Source organism: Mustelus asterias, chromosome 4 (assembly GCF_964213995.1).
Source record: "Mustelus asterias chromosome 4, sMusAst1.hap1.1, whole genome shotgun sequence".
NCBI classification, from domain to species: Eukaryota; Metazoa; Chordata; class Chondrichthyes; order Carcharhiniformes; family Triakidae; genus Mustelus; species Mustelus asterias.
In genome coordinates this window covers 55,183,513-55,198,606 of record NC_135804.1, presented here as the reverse complement: position 1 = coordinate 55,198,606, position 15,094 = coordinate 55,183,513, and the positions used below count along the sequence as shown (strand labels likewise).

The 15,094-nt window shown below is 44.8% G+C and overlaps 1 protein-coding gene across 2 annotated transcripts in view; it reads right to left on the bottom strand.

The window, feature by feature from the left end:
* Positions 1 to 15,094, bottom strand: part of tradd (tnfrsf1a-associated via death domain) — a 71,042-nt gene that overhangs the window by 29,072 nt on the left and 26,876 nt on the right. The window contains exon 6 of one of the 2 annotated variants that reach the window (XM_078211061.1): positions 847 to 2,195. The exons of the other annotated variant lie outside the window; for it this stretch is intronic. The gene's annotated coding sequence lies outside the window, so the exon portion shown is untranslated. Of the gene's footprint in view, positions 1 to 846; positions 2,196 to 15,094 lie in introns of those variants that run through there. 2 annotated transcript variants of the gene reach the window in all.

Below are 15,094 nucleotides of genomic sequence, written 5' to 3'. Positions count from 1 at the left end.
GAGGAGATTAAAGATTTGTCTTTAGATACATGATCTTTGAACCTCTAATCTTATCTATCTTGGTCACTTCACTAATATTGATGTCACAAGGATATTGATAATGGACACCATATTGGTGAGGTAATGTGTAATGTATTTTCGTTTAATAAAACAAAAAGCCCTACAGGCTTATCCCAGCATCTTTGGCCAGTGAGTATCTGAGCTACTCAGATTAAGGTTTCAGATTCACGCCCCATTCTGGATGAGCTGATCACATGTGGTTACAATTGGCTTGGAAGCTGACTCATCCATTCTCTATAGCTGTTTGAGGACAAGATCTTTTCCTTTGGGTTGTCGGCGATGATAGTCGAGGACTATGTCATGAGGAACATCCAGGTTTTCAATGATTGATAGGATATCGCCCCTTGTGAGTCTGTTGGCTCTGAAAATGGCTTCCTGCTCGATATCAGTTGAAAAGAGTTTTGGTGGTGGTGTGTTACAGATCACTCAGGGAGTCTGAGGCAACATACACTTTTACATACATGTTGCACTCTGAAGCTATGGATGGTGATGGCAGAGGCTTCAACTTTCACAGAATTCCTACAGTGCAGAAGGAGGCCATTTGGCCTATCGAGTCTGCATTGACCCTTTGAAAGAGCACCCCCACCTGGGCCCACTTCCCTGCCCTATCCCCACTCATTTACCATGGTCAATCCCCCTAACCTGCACATCCTTCGACTGGGAGGAAACCGGAGCACCCAGAGTAAACCCACACAGACCCGGGGAGTATGTGCTAACTCCACACAGTCACCTGAGGCCAGAATTGAACCCAAGTCTCTGGTGCTGTGAGGCAGCAGTGCCAACCACTCTGCCACCGTGCCACCCTTTCTTTCCATCACACGGCTGACCAGGAATCTCTTGCATTCTTACCACCTGACATTGGTTTGTGTTTGTTGGAAGGATTTGCAGGTTCATTCTTTCATTCATGTGCATCCTATTTGGCCGCATTGTCCACACACCTTCCTTAGCCAACAAGTCCTGGGGTGGGACTCGAACTCAGAGCTCCTAGCTCAGAGGCAGGGATGCTATCCACTGTGCCAGAAGAACTCTTCACAATTGAATGTTAGGAAAAATTAGGCAGGTCGCCCACTCCTGACAGAAGCAGACTTGACCTGGTTGTCCTCTGCAGTTGAACAGATTGCCACCTCGTGCACGAATAATGCAAATTTAGGGGAGAATCTGGGCGGCAGTTGCCATAGAATTATATCCCAGAAAGAAACCACTAATGTTCAGGAAGGGAGGTAAGAGAATTGTGAAGTTTGGTTAGGGGGAAGACCTCAATTTGAGTTCTTTCACCTTTTGAAAATGTAATGATCGTCTATGAAAGTAATCTTATATTAGGGCAGCTGTGATTCAAGCTTTGAGGATCACAGCAATTTTTTAATACAGTCCTTATTCTACTCAAATCCAATTTAGAATTATTTTGTGAAATTTAATTCTCCCAGACCTGGTCCAAAAAACCAACTGAATTTCTCAGGTCAAGCATTGGATTAGTTGGAAGCACGAAGAAAGATCTGCTGCAGTCTAACCCGATAAATAAACTGTTTTTTTGGATCATTGTTTGAAACATTCTGACTTTGCTCTCCGCCCACATGACAGGGTCACTCTCCCACACAGCCATAGAGACACAAATCGACAATTCTAAGAATCGTGATGATTTTCCACTCTTAACAATCTCCACTATTCTGTAAGCTGAGGGAACAGAAGCTGCATATTCATATTTATACCATTCCCTCATTCTCAACAAGTTTCTCTTTAGTTATAGTTCCGACATTTCTCCTCAGTATTTCATTAGTGCTTTGGACCTTCCTTTCCCTGCACACTCAGATTTATTTCACATTTTCTTTGAAGTTTCATTCTTCTTCCTCTGTTGCTGTTTCCCTCAAGCTTTTCCCCCACTCGAATGTGTCGTTTCTTGGTCTCGATTTCACGTGGCCCTGACCTCCCTTGCATCCTCACCTTTCTTGCATTACCTGGTTGATCATTTTTGTGTCCACCCACGTTGTCACCGAATGAGGAGATCCTACTTTGATTCTCAGCATTGATTCTTTTTTTGACTGTTTGTTTTGTCCAGGTAGCCACTGTTGTTGCCGGATTCTGTTCTGCCTTCCATTCCCGTTGAAAACCCAGTGTTTTTCTCGTAAAAATGGAGGCAGCTAGATAAAATGCAGAAGTGGACAATAAAGGACTGTACGGTTCAGAGGACATTTACTGGATTGATACCTGGAAAGAGCGGGTTATCTTCCGAGGAAAGGTTGGACAGATTGGGCTTGTTTCCACTGGTGTTTAGAAGAGAGGGGTGACTTAACTGAAGTGTATAAGATCCTGAACAGTTTTGTCAAGCTGGACGTGGGAAGGAGTCTTCCTCTTGTGGGTGAAGCCAGAACTCGGGGCACTGTTTTAATATTAGGGGTTGCCCTTATAGGACAGAAATGAGAAGTGACTTTTCTCAGAGAGTTGTGCAACTTTGAAACTCTCTGCATCAGAAGGTGGTGGAGGTGTTGTCACTGAATATTTTTAAGGCAGAGGTAGATAGATTCTTGTTAGGCAAGGGAATCAAAGGTTATTGGGGGTAGATGGGAATGCGGAATTTGCAGCATAAATAGATTAGTCATAATTTTATAGACTGATGGAGCAGGCTCGAGGGGCCAAATGGCCTCTATTTGGTGTGTTTACCAGTTCATATGTAAAGGATGTGAATGTACGGAAGCAGACAAAGTAAATCAAGTAGTACAAATGAGACGATTCCCAGTGTGGGTTTTAAAACATCGGCACGATGTCAGAAAAGGCAAGAGAGCTGTCTCCATGCATCAGGCCTGCATTTTCATCCGGCATCTTCCCCTATCCATCTTTTCCAAGGATCTCTTTGCAATCTGCCTTTATCAGTATTTCTAACACTGTGTTCCTGTGCGTTCAGGTTGCCTCCATTGCTTGCTACACAGTGGATAATAAGCCATTGAATAAGAGGAGCACAAGTCCAACTAGAGGTTTATTTTGATGTAAACCACTCAGTCCTGCTGTGTCACCGTATGTTTTAAATAGAGGTGCTGACTCTGAATAGAGCTGCTGTGGGGGGAGCAGCTGTGAGTAGCTCAGCGAGTTGGCCAAGGTCAGATGGAGCTGTGAGGCTTTACTGTGAAGGAGTCAACAGAAAGGGATGGATGACATAATGATGACAGATATAGGGAAGCAAGGAACATACTCCACAGAGACAGACCAGAGAAACAGGCAGGTCAGAAACTCAGATGCAAGACTGCTGAGATTCAGGCTTGGATAGTTTTGAGGGACAGGTTTCAAACATTAATTATTTTTTAATATCTAGAGCTTGAAAGAGGAAGAGTTGTGGGAAAGTGATAAATCCTAGATCCGGTGTAGCATGAATCAGGCATATCGTTTCTTTCATTCACTGTCCTCCCCTTCCCCCTCCAGTTCTGATAACATGAGTGATAACACAGCAACAAAAAACCTATTTCTACAGGGCACCAACAATTTGCCCCAAATTCAATGGCGGAAACATGTCCTAGAATCATAGAATCCCTACAGTGCAGAAGGAGGCCATTCGGACCATCAAGTTTGCATCGACTCTCCAACAGAGCATCCTACCCATTAACCCCACATATTACCCTGCTAATCCCCCTAATCTTGGGACACTAAGGAGCAATTTAGCATGGCCAATCAACCTAACCCGCACATCTCTGGACTGTGGGAGGAAACCTATGCAGACACCAAGAGAACGCGCAAACTCCACACAGTCATCCAAGGCCAGAATTGAATCCGGGTCTCTGGTGCTGAGGCAGCAGTGCTAACCACCATGCCACCCTCAGTTGCATTTCTAAAACCAGCTAGCGGGACCTTATACCCACCACCCTTCCCCGCCCCCCCACACCCCAGGGATGCAATTCTGAGCAGCTCTCCAACAGAAATGAGTATTTTGAAGGGGCAAAAAAGGCAGAGCTGATTTTTGCAGTACCATGAAGTCTCAGTGCGTATCAGAGATGTTGTGCAAATCAATAAAGGGTGCACGAGGAAACTGGAGAATGTGTCTGAGGCAGATAGAGACCAAGTGAAGAACGAATTGGGTTCTTGCGGGAATTCAATACATGGGAGAAAGAGGTGCTTCAAGTAAGTTTTATTGCAACTTGTAAAATGTGTTAAGTTTTAGTCGGATTTATCAGTACTAGTGAGCGCTATCAATAGTTGTCAGCTTTATTAAGTTACAGTAAAGGAAAATTAATTTAAGTAAACCAAATAAAATAAAGTTAATGTAAGTGAAGTTAAGAAATGGCAGGGCAGCTGGGTCACATAGAATGCGTGTCCTATATACTTGTGGGAATTCATGAACATTACCAGTGATCTAGATGACCACATGTGCAGGAAGTGTCACCAGCTGCAGAAACTTGAGCGTCGGATTTCGGCACTCAAACGGCGGAGTCACTATGATGCATCCACAAGTCTGAGAGCTACCTGGATAGCACATTTAAAGAGGTGGTCACACCGCAGGCTAGGAGCATGGAAACAGAAAGGGAATAAACGACCACTAAGCAATCTAAGAGAATAGGGCAAGTACTGCAGGAGTCTCTTGAGATCCCGCTCACTAATCGTTTTTCCGTTTTGGATGCTGGTGAAGGCATTAGTTCCTCGGAGGAGTGTGATGTGAGCTAAGTTTGTGGTACCATAGGGCTCAGTTGTACAGGAGGGGCTGAAGAGAAGAGCAATAGTAATAGGAGATTCATTAGTTAGAGGGACAGACAGGTGCTTATGCGGGCACACACGTAATTCCGGGATGGGATGCTGCCTCCCTGGTGCCAGGGTCATGGATTTAACTGAACAGCCTCCATTCTGGAAATGGAGGGTGTACAGCCAGAGGTTGTGATCCACATTGGTACCAACAATATAGGTAGAAAAAGAGATGAGACCCTGCAGGCTGAGTTTAGGAAGTTAGGTAAGAGAATAGCAACTAGATCTCAAGGGTAGTAATCTCCTGATTACTCCCAGGGTGGGGTGCTAGTGAGGATAGAGCTAGGAGAATACACCAGATTAGTGTGCGGCTGGAGAGAAGACGCAGGAGGCAGAGCTTCAGATCTCTGGGGCTTTGGGACTAGCTCTGGGGAAAGGGAAATCTGTGCAAGCCAGATGGTCTACACTTGAACGGGACCAGGACAAATGTCCTTGTAGGGAGATTTGCTAGTGTTGTTGGGAGGGTTAAATTGGATTGGCAGGGGGTTGGAACCTGAGGGCAAATTTGGAGCCGAGAATGGGAGACAGAAAATCAACGAGTGATTCTGCAAGATAGAATATCAAAGGTTAAAAAGTGGACAGCACAGGAATTTGGCCATGTTAAAAGGTATATATTTAAACGCAATTTGTATAACAAACAAAGCCAATGAGCTGAGGGGCATAGATAGATATGTGGCAGCATGATATCATTGACTTAAAGAAGGACAGAATTGGTCGCTCAATATTCCTGGGTATAGTGTTCAAACAGGAGAGAGAGGGAGCTAAAAAAAGTGGGGGTGTAGCATTGTTTGTAGAAGAACTAATTACAGTTGTGAGGAGGGATGATAAATTAAATGAATCAAAGGAGGCCATATCACTTAAGTTCAGAAATAAAAAAAGGGGCATCGACATTAGTAGGAGTGCACTATAAACCCCCAAATAGTGAGAGGGAAATAGAAGAGAAAATACATAGGCAAATTTCGGAGTGCAAAAACAATAGGATAATAATAGTTGGGGACTTTAACCATCCTCACATCAATTGGCACAGAGTGTGAAGGGTACAAAAGGCACAAAATTCTTAAACTGCATTCAAGAATTTTTTTTTAGCCAGAATCTAACAAGCCCAGCGAGAGAGCACAATTTTAGATTAAGTCTTAGGAAATGAAACTTGGTCATAGAGTCATAGGTAAGTGGATGAAGTAACAGTGGGGGATCATTTTGGAGATAGTGACCATAATACGGTTAGCTTTAGCATAATTGTGGATCAGGATAAAGATAGAACAGGAGTAAAAGTTCTAAAGTGGAGAAAGGTCAATTTGACAAAAATGGACTGGATATAGCTACTTGGAGGGGGATTAGCGATGGACCTGTGGGATTCTATGGGCACAGTGTAGGCATATCCCCACAAAGAAAAATGATGGTACTACCAAACCTAGAGCCCTCTCATTATCTAGAAGCATACAGGCCAAGATAAAGCAGAAAAAGAAAGCCTATGACAGAAAGCCTAGAGGAGTATAAAAATATATATAGGGGTGAAGTAAAAAATAGAATCAGGTAAATGAAAAAATATTGGGAGGTAAAATCAAGGAAAACAGAAATATTTTATCAGTACATTAAGAGCAAGAAGATAATCAAGGAAAGGGTAGGGCCTACCAGGGATGTACAGATAACCTACGCCTTGATGCAGAAGATATGGGCAAGGTTCTTAATGAGTTCTTTACCTCTGTCTTCACAAAGGAGAGGGATGATGCAGTAGAGGATTGTGAAATATAAGATACAATAAGCATAACGGGAGGGGAAGTATTGGAAGGCCTGACACTCTTGAAGATGGATTGTATCCCAGGCTATTAAAAAGGAAGCTGGGGAGGAAAACGTGGATATCCTGAGGATCATTTCCCAATCCTCACTAGATACAGGTGAGGTACCAGAGGATCGGAGGTCTGCGATTGTTATTGTTTTGAAAAGGCACGAGGGAGAAGCCAAATAATTATAGACCAGTCAGCATGTCTTTGGTGGTGGGCAAATTATGAGAATCAATTCTGAGACGCAGGATAAACTATTACTTAGAAAGGCAAGGATTAATCAGAGATAGTCAGCATGGTTTTGTTAAGGGAAAGACTTACTAACTTACTTACATTTTTAGAGGAAGCAACAAGGAGGATTGATGAGGGTAAAGCACTCAGTGTGGTCTACACGGAGGCATTTGACAAGGTCCCAAATGGCAGACTGGTCAGAAAGATAAAAGCCCATGGGATACACAGGAATGTGGCGGGTTGGATCCAAAATTGGCTCAGTGACAGGAAACAAAGTATAATGATTGACGGATGTTCCAGTGAACGGAAAGTAGTTTCCAGTGGCATTCCACCGGGCTCAGTGTTGGAACCCTTGCTGTTTGTTATATATATTAGTGATTTGGATTTAAATGTGGGTGGCATGGTTAGGAAATTGGGGGGGGGGGGGTGGGGTGGATAGAGGAAGCTTCAGGGCGTGTCAACAGGTCCCTGAAGGTGACAGGACAGGTAGATAAGCTGTTAAAGAAAGCTATGGAATGCTTTCCTATATTGCAGTAGGTATAGAATACAAAAGCAGTAATGTAATGCTGCAACTGCATAAAACTCTGGTTAGGCAACAGCTGGAGTATTGTGTACAGTTCTGGTCGCCACATTACAGGAAGGACATAATTGTTCTGGGGAGAGTGCAGAGGAGATTTACAAGAGTATTGCCAGGGCTTGAAAATTGTAGCTATGAGGAGAGATTGGATAGGCTGGGGTTGTTTTCTTTAGGAGGCTAAGGGGTGACATAATTGAGGTATACAAAGGAAAGACTTGTTTCCCATAGTGGAAAGGTTAATTACCAAGTGGCACAAATTTAATTGGTAGAAGGATTAGAGGAGACATGAGAGAAAGCTTCTTCACCCAGAGGGTGATGGGTGTCTGGAATTTGCTGCCTGGATTGGTGGCTGAAGCACAAACTTTCAGTTCATTTAAAAGGCACCTGGATCTGCAACGGGCCAGGTGCTGGAAGGTGAAATTAAAATGGGTGGCTTATTCTTTTTCTAGCTGGCGCAGACACGATGGGCTGAATGGCCCCTTTCTGTGCCATATCCTTTCTATGGTTTCTCTGAACTGGTTTGTAGTTGAAGTTCAAAACAAATGGTGAAACCAACATGAAAAGCAGGTGAAGGGGATGAAAGATAACCAAACTACTGACATTTTGCAATAAACTACTAAAATGGGGAGACTATCATTACCGGCACAGAATGGACAGTTTGAAACATCATCTTTGCTGGACTAAATCCTGAAGGAAGCTATGGTTTGACCTGCAGATGCAAAACATATGGCATTATGGGATAGAGCCAGCTCCCCTCTGATCTATTTTTCATTGCCTGTCTCAATTCTTCATCTTCAAGAGAAGTCCGGATTTTTAAAAAGTTTTTTAAAAAGGCAAATATGAGTTACAATTGTAATCTGATGAATTTTGGAGTGCTTATACAAAGACAAATGATCCTACTTGGCAATGCCTTCCTTGAATGATATGCATCATCCACATAATACAGTTTGACTGGTTAGGTTCTGAAGAACTCATATCCTGACTACAGACTCACATTGTGATCATGTTACTGGATTAGTAACCCTTGACTCATAAACTCAAATCTCACCATGGCAGCTGAGGATTTAAAATTCAGTTAATTAAATAAATCTGGAGTATATTTTAAAAATGCTGGTGTCAGTATATGGTGACCATGAAACTACCAGATTGTTGGGAAAAAAAATCTTTGCTCTGCCCTTTATTATTCATATCGGACCTGGTTTATACACGACTCCAGGCCCACAACAATGCAATTAACTCTTAACTGTCCTCTGAAATGGCCAAGCAAGCTACTCAGTAATATTGCAAGGGCAATTGGGAATAAACAATAAATGTAGACCTCATCAATGATATCCACATCCTGTGAATGAATAAAAAGTGTTGTCACGATCTTGCACACAGTAAGTGATGCTCTTGTTACCTCACCATACAAGGCCAGAATATCTGGGGACGATTGCTTTAATCTGAAAATAATTAAGCCTTCATTCAACTTCCCCCTCCTCCCTGTAAGTCAATAGAGTCTGTGGGCATTGGAGAATGTGTGGAGGATTCAGCAGAGTCTGTGGGCATTGGAGGATGAGAGGAGGGGTCGGTAGTGTCTGTGGGCATTGGAGGATGAGAGGAGGGGTCGGTAGTGTCTGTGGGCATTGGAAGGTGTATGGAGGAGTCGGTAGAGTCTGTGGGCACTGGAGGACGTGTGGGGAAGTTGGTAGAGTCTGTGGGCATTGGGGAATGTGTGGAGGAGTCGGTAGAGTCTGTGGGCATTGGAAGGTGTGTGAAGGAGTCGATGGAGTCTGTGGGTATTGGAAGATGTTGTGTGGAGAACATACTTCATTTGAAGGTAGGTCAACTTTTGACATTCTGCCTCTTCCACCTGACACATTGTTGTTATTTCCACTGGAATAGGAAAGAGCTACATGGAGATTTAATAGGATATTTAAAATTAGGAAGGGATTTGATGGGGAAAGCTAGAAAGACTATTTCCTCTGGTTGGACAGTTAGTAACAAGGGGTCCTCAATTTAAAACTGATTGGCAGTGCATAGAGTTGCAGGGAGAAATGTCTCTCCCCAGAGTTGTTGAAGTACAGTGTTTTGTCACAGGCAGTGGTGGAGAATATTTGTACAGTTTAAAGAGTAGATAAATATTTGAAGCAGTTAGCTAATGTCTCTGTGAGAGACAGATTTACAGCAGGTTTAGTATTCACATGTTCTCTGTCAGCCGGTGCCAACAACCCAACCATCGACAGGCGTAGCAGGGTCTTTGCTATTACTCAGTAGTTTTATTATACTGGCACCAAGCCAAAGCCATGACATGCCGCTGCTTCCTCTATGCATGCTCAATGATGCTAGAATATAATTGGGTGCATTTTAGTCTTGTTACAGTTATCTTCCTTTAAATACAAAGATAATAATAAGGTCGGGTGTGCCCATTCCACTAATTGAAGAAATTCTGGGAGAAATCTTCCTGCTATCCAAGTTAACATTCTGCTCTCAACATCACCAGAAAAAGAAATATTGTTTCTTATAAAACCTGACCAAAACTATCATGGCAACTCAAAAGTAATTTGAATTTGAGTCACTTTGGAACCTTTACAGGATGCATAATGTGATATAAATCCTAGTTACTTTCACATCGACCTTGTCCGGAAGAGTGTGTTTGTGGTAGTGACTTTCCCACGAGACAGTTCCTGAATGAGGCAAATCTGACAGGTCACGTCATGTTTAGGTGACATGCATTTCATGCCATGTTTGAGAGTTTCATCTATACAGTATGGTGTTAAAGGTCACAGTACATATAGCATGTGGGTAGATGTCGACGCTGAGTTGCTAACCCACCTTAAAGAGACAGTGGGTTGGATTTTCATTTCAGGTTCAGGATCCGGCCAAGAAAACTTTCAACTTCCAATCCTGCGTTGTGTCTGGGTGCGACGTGATTTATTTTAGGGACGGTCAGTTAGTGGTCAGGGAGTGTGCTCACTGTCCAATTAACAAAGTAAGAGTTTTAACTACATCAGGTTAAAGTCCAACAGGTTTATTTGGTAGCAAATACCAATTAACAAAGTGTCAGTCAGTGTCTTCCCCCCCCCCCCCCCCCCCCCCGCCTTTTCTGAGATTTAATTGGCTAACTGCTGCTTACAGTTGGGTAGCTCTCACCCCCATCTCCATCAGCCAGCCACTTTTAAAATGGCTCGAAGCTAACAATATGCTGCTGAAATCTGCTCTCGAAGGCTTAGTTTCCAGCCTCACGCGTCCAGTCTTACCTCTCACACAAATCAGAAATCCAGTCTAGTCTGTTTGCTGCAAGTAGTGTATTCTAACTTCTTTATCGTACCATAGTTCTCCGCCTTCTTTAGGTTTGGTTATGTCACAGTGTGTCTGCCACACTTTCAATGTGGCTTCAAGGAAACACAATCACCCACAACCCCAAAAACCTACCATTGTTATCGTACAATCTTAGAATGCTACCACAGTTCATTTGGCCCACCAAATCTTTGCCTGGCCTTTTAGCACTCTCGCGCTCAGTCCCAGTACTACCCTTTCATAGTTTTCTTTTCCAAGGAATTCATTTTTAAAAAAAATTTCGAAGTGCTGAATTCGCGGGAAAACTGGTATAAATCACGATTGTTTTTTCGTTGGGAGTTCAGACTCGAATTTCCTACACTCTGTGCAATGCAGAGGTCACAATCGTGAATATCATTAAAAACTCGGGGAAGCAGGGCCTATTCACGCTGGAGTCTGACAGTTCCAGAACTGTGTGCATGCGCAGTGGCCCCGAAATGTCAGCCTCCCGTTTGCTGGTCAGCTCGATTACTGGCCAGCCCAGGACCCTCACAACGTTGCCACCCTAACCCTTCCACGGCCTGATTGCGGCCCCCACGACCATTCCCAGGCTAGCCCCGACCCCCCACACCCCTCCCCCCCACCCCGATCTCCAGCCCATCCCCTCCCCAGTAGAGATGATTGTGCCCCCCCCCCCCCCACCCCAACAGGAGGCAGGCGTATCCCCCCCACCCGGCAGACTACTCCCAACCCGCTCTGATCATTGGCCTCCCTCCACCACTGACCAAGTCCCAATGCAGAGTGGAAGCGGGACCCCCTACCCCCACCGATAGCCCCTAGGCCCAGCCCACAATAGGCCCTGCCCTCAGCACTGCCCCATGCCAAGTGGGCAGTGCCAAGGTGCCCCTAGGCACAGGCACTTTTCCCCTTGGGCAGTGCCAGGGGGCATAGGCTGGCACTGGCAGGGTGCCCATACCCAGGGGGCACCACCCCTCTGCCACCCGACCCCCTGAGGGACCCCCATTGCCCCCCTTCACTCCAGTGGGGTCTCCCGCTAGTTCCCCGAATGTAGGGGGCTACTCTAAACCCTACCAGAATGAAATAATCCTGGCGGGATGGGAGATGCTATTGGGCCTGGGTCCAATAATGACATCTAAGTGACATTAAAAACAGATTAAAATCACTTACCTGGTCTTCCCGCCGGTTTCCAGCGTGGTCTCGACTGCGCCTGCTCTCCGGCAGTGGGAGACGCGCATGTGTTCCGGACGCATGCACGAATCCCGCGAAATGGCCGACACGCGCATTTCCCAACCCGAAAAAGGTGCGCCAAAAAAGGTGCGGGATTTTCCGGCCCCCCATGACATGTTTCCCGCCGGTGCAGGTGGCTCCCAGTTGGCCGCCTGCGGGATCTTTCAGTCCTGCCTGGTGTTTATATTGTTTTGGGTGGCTTGACCCCTCTGCCAACAGGGAACCAGCCACAGCGGGGCGTCATTGGGGGCACCAGAAGCTCCAGCCAGCAGGAAGGGCTGGAAAGTTCACCCAATGGGCTTTGTTTGAAGAATGCTTTGCACAGGACACTGTGGCCAACAGTCATGTATCTTTTGGCTCTTGTGGCCCTCATTTCTAGGACAGCCTGTGGGAGACTGAGCCTGCTAGTCTCCTCTTGCTTTTGATCTTTGTGAGCATGCACGCCAGAAGGGTGGTTAAGGTCACAGCAACCACCCCCGCACCTCTCACTCCAACATCCCCTTCTCTACACCTACCCCAACACAACACGCCTGCTCCACCCCAACACCTCTTCCACACCCCCATCCCAATACCCCTTCCCCACCCTCGCCCAGCCTTGTGCTGACCAGCTAACCAACTCCTGTCAAAACGTTCATTTTATTTTATAAGAATTGATCACCTCATGAGAGAACTTACCAAGCATCCTTAGACAGCACCTGCCAAACCCACAACCACCGTCATCTGGAAGGACATGGGTCGCAGACACCATCGCCACATCCAAGCCACACACTTTGGGACTGTATTGCTGTTCCTTCACTGTCACTGGGTCAAAATCCTGGAATTTCTTTCCTAACAGCACTGTGGGTGTACCTACGCCACATGGACAGCTGGCCACTGCCATCTAAAGGGCAATTATGGATTGGGCAATAAATGCTGGCATGGCCAGCAACACCCACATCACAAGAATGATTAAAAAGAGTCCCTGTAAAAGCGGAGACAAAAAAGCAATTTTAGTATCTCCCCAATTTCCTCACTCTTCACTTCAGGTTTGCTTTCTGCTTTTGATGACAATACTACAAACATAGAAGATCGTTTTACTGCCTAATGGGCCTTCATAAGGCACCTCATTTTTATTTTATTAATTTAAACTCTTTTTGTACCTTTTCAATATTCTATCTTGGCTTTCATTTTTATTATCTGCTCCATAAATACTTAAAGTTTCACATTTGATTTAATTTCACTATTTATCCATGGAGCCTCAGATTGAATATGCTCCTCATTTGCCTTCTGCATCCTTTCAATCCCCCCAATTAAATATTTCCCTTACTGACTCGGGTTTTATTTGCCAATTTTTCCTTCCATATAGTCCAAGTCTGGTTCTTCTCGTTAAAATTTGCTTTAATCCTCAAGTACCTTTGTTCTTGATTTTTTTACCTTGTGCGTGCAAGGACTTAATCCAAGTCTATTACAGTCACTGTTCCCAAGTATTCCATCACTTTTCAGTTGTCTATTTGCCCTGCTTTATACATTCACAGATGTTTACAGCACAGGAGGAGGCCATTTGGCCCATCATATCCAGATGTGCTCATCCTATTACCCAGACAAGGTGCGAGGTTTAAGCAAATTACTGTGGATGCTGGAATCTGAAACAAAAACAGAAAGTGCAGAAAATCTCAGCAGGTCTGACATCATCTGTGGAGAGAGAATAGAGCTAATGTTTCGAGTCAGGATGACCCTTCGTCAAAGCAAGGTTTGTCTGATTGCCTTGAACAGTCTGATAACATGGCTTTGAGAAGCTCCTGGTATTAATATCTTTTGCTTTGAGGAGAAAGAAAACAAAAGATTTTGATATACATAGCACTTTTCACAACTACTGGATGTCTCAAAGAGCTTACGAACCAATGAAGTACTTTCAAAGTGTAATCATTGTTGTAAAGTAGAAAACACGGCACTAATTTGCCCACAGCAAATTCCAGCAACAACAATTTGGTAATGACCAGATAATGTGTCACTGTGATGTTGATTGAAGGATAGGTATTATGGAATCATAGAATCCTATAGTGCAGAAGGAGGCCATTCGGCCCATCGAGTCTGCACTGACAACAATCCCACTCAGGCCCATCCCCAAAACCCCATGCAATTACTCTAGCTAGTCCCCCTGACATTAAGGGTCAATTTAGCATGGCCAATCCACCCAACCCTCACATCTTTGGACTGTGGGAGGCAACCAGAGCACCCGGAGGAAATCCATGCAGACACGGGGAGAACATGCAAACTCCACACAGGCAGTGACCCAAGCTGGGAATCGAACCCGGGTCCCTGGCGCTGTGAGGCAGCAGTGCTAACCACTGTGCCACCTTCCCAGATTGACTCCCGACCCCCCCCCACCGCTCCCGCGCACCCTTTCTCCTGCTCCCACGCAATCTGTTCCCGGCAGGCCTTGACTTCTCAGACACTAACTCCTTCAGTGTTCCTTAATGCCGAACTCCAATTCACACCGACTGCCACAAGGCCTGACATCCACAGAATATTACTTTCACAATACCCGATCCAGACTACATCTCAGAACGTGGTTAGATGCCTTTGTATTCCATTAACGTGGGCATTGCAGTCAGTAATATTTTGGAATGGGCCTTCCAATAGTTGGCACCCCTCATGTATAATTCCTGTCCTCTTGACCTACACCCTCGACGATCATATCTCCCCCAACATCGGAACACCAACATAACTGATATAGACAATGGTAATAATACAATGAGCCTATGTGCATAACCACTGTAATAATCATTACAACCAAATAATCAGTGCCTGAAGACAGTAAATGAAAACACATAGTGAAATGTTTGCTGAAAGGCTGTCATTCAGACAGAACCAACAGCGGAAAGAAGCTAAGATTCTGCACTATTGGCCTTGTCTCCACTGATGGTAATCCTGCTCTTTCACACTGTCAGGCTTTGTAGCTCTTAAGATTTATTTGCAAGCTTACTTCTTAATAAATTTGATTTGGGGGTTGTTAGCTTCCTATGTTTTTTGCCAGTCTCAAAGATCAGGGGCCTGAAACTGGTTGCCAAAACAGGACATGGGCAAAATCTAGTTTCCTGCCCATTATCCACCTGAATTCTGGCAGCATCGGACAAGACACAATTGATCATCCACAACTGGATGTGGTATTGTGATGTTATGAATGTGAGGGCATGTGAGCATGCCTGATCCTTGGCATTACTGTGGGCAGCATTGGGTATTA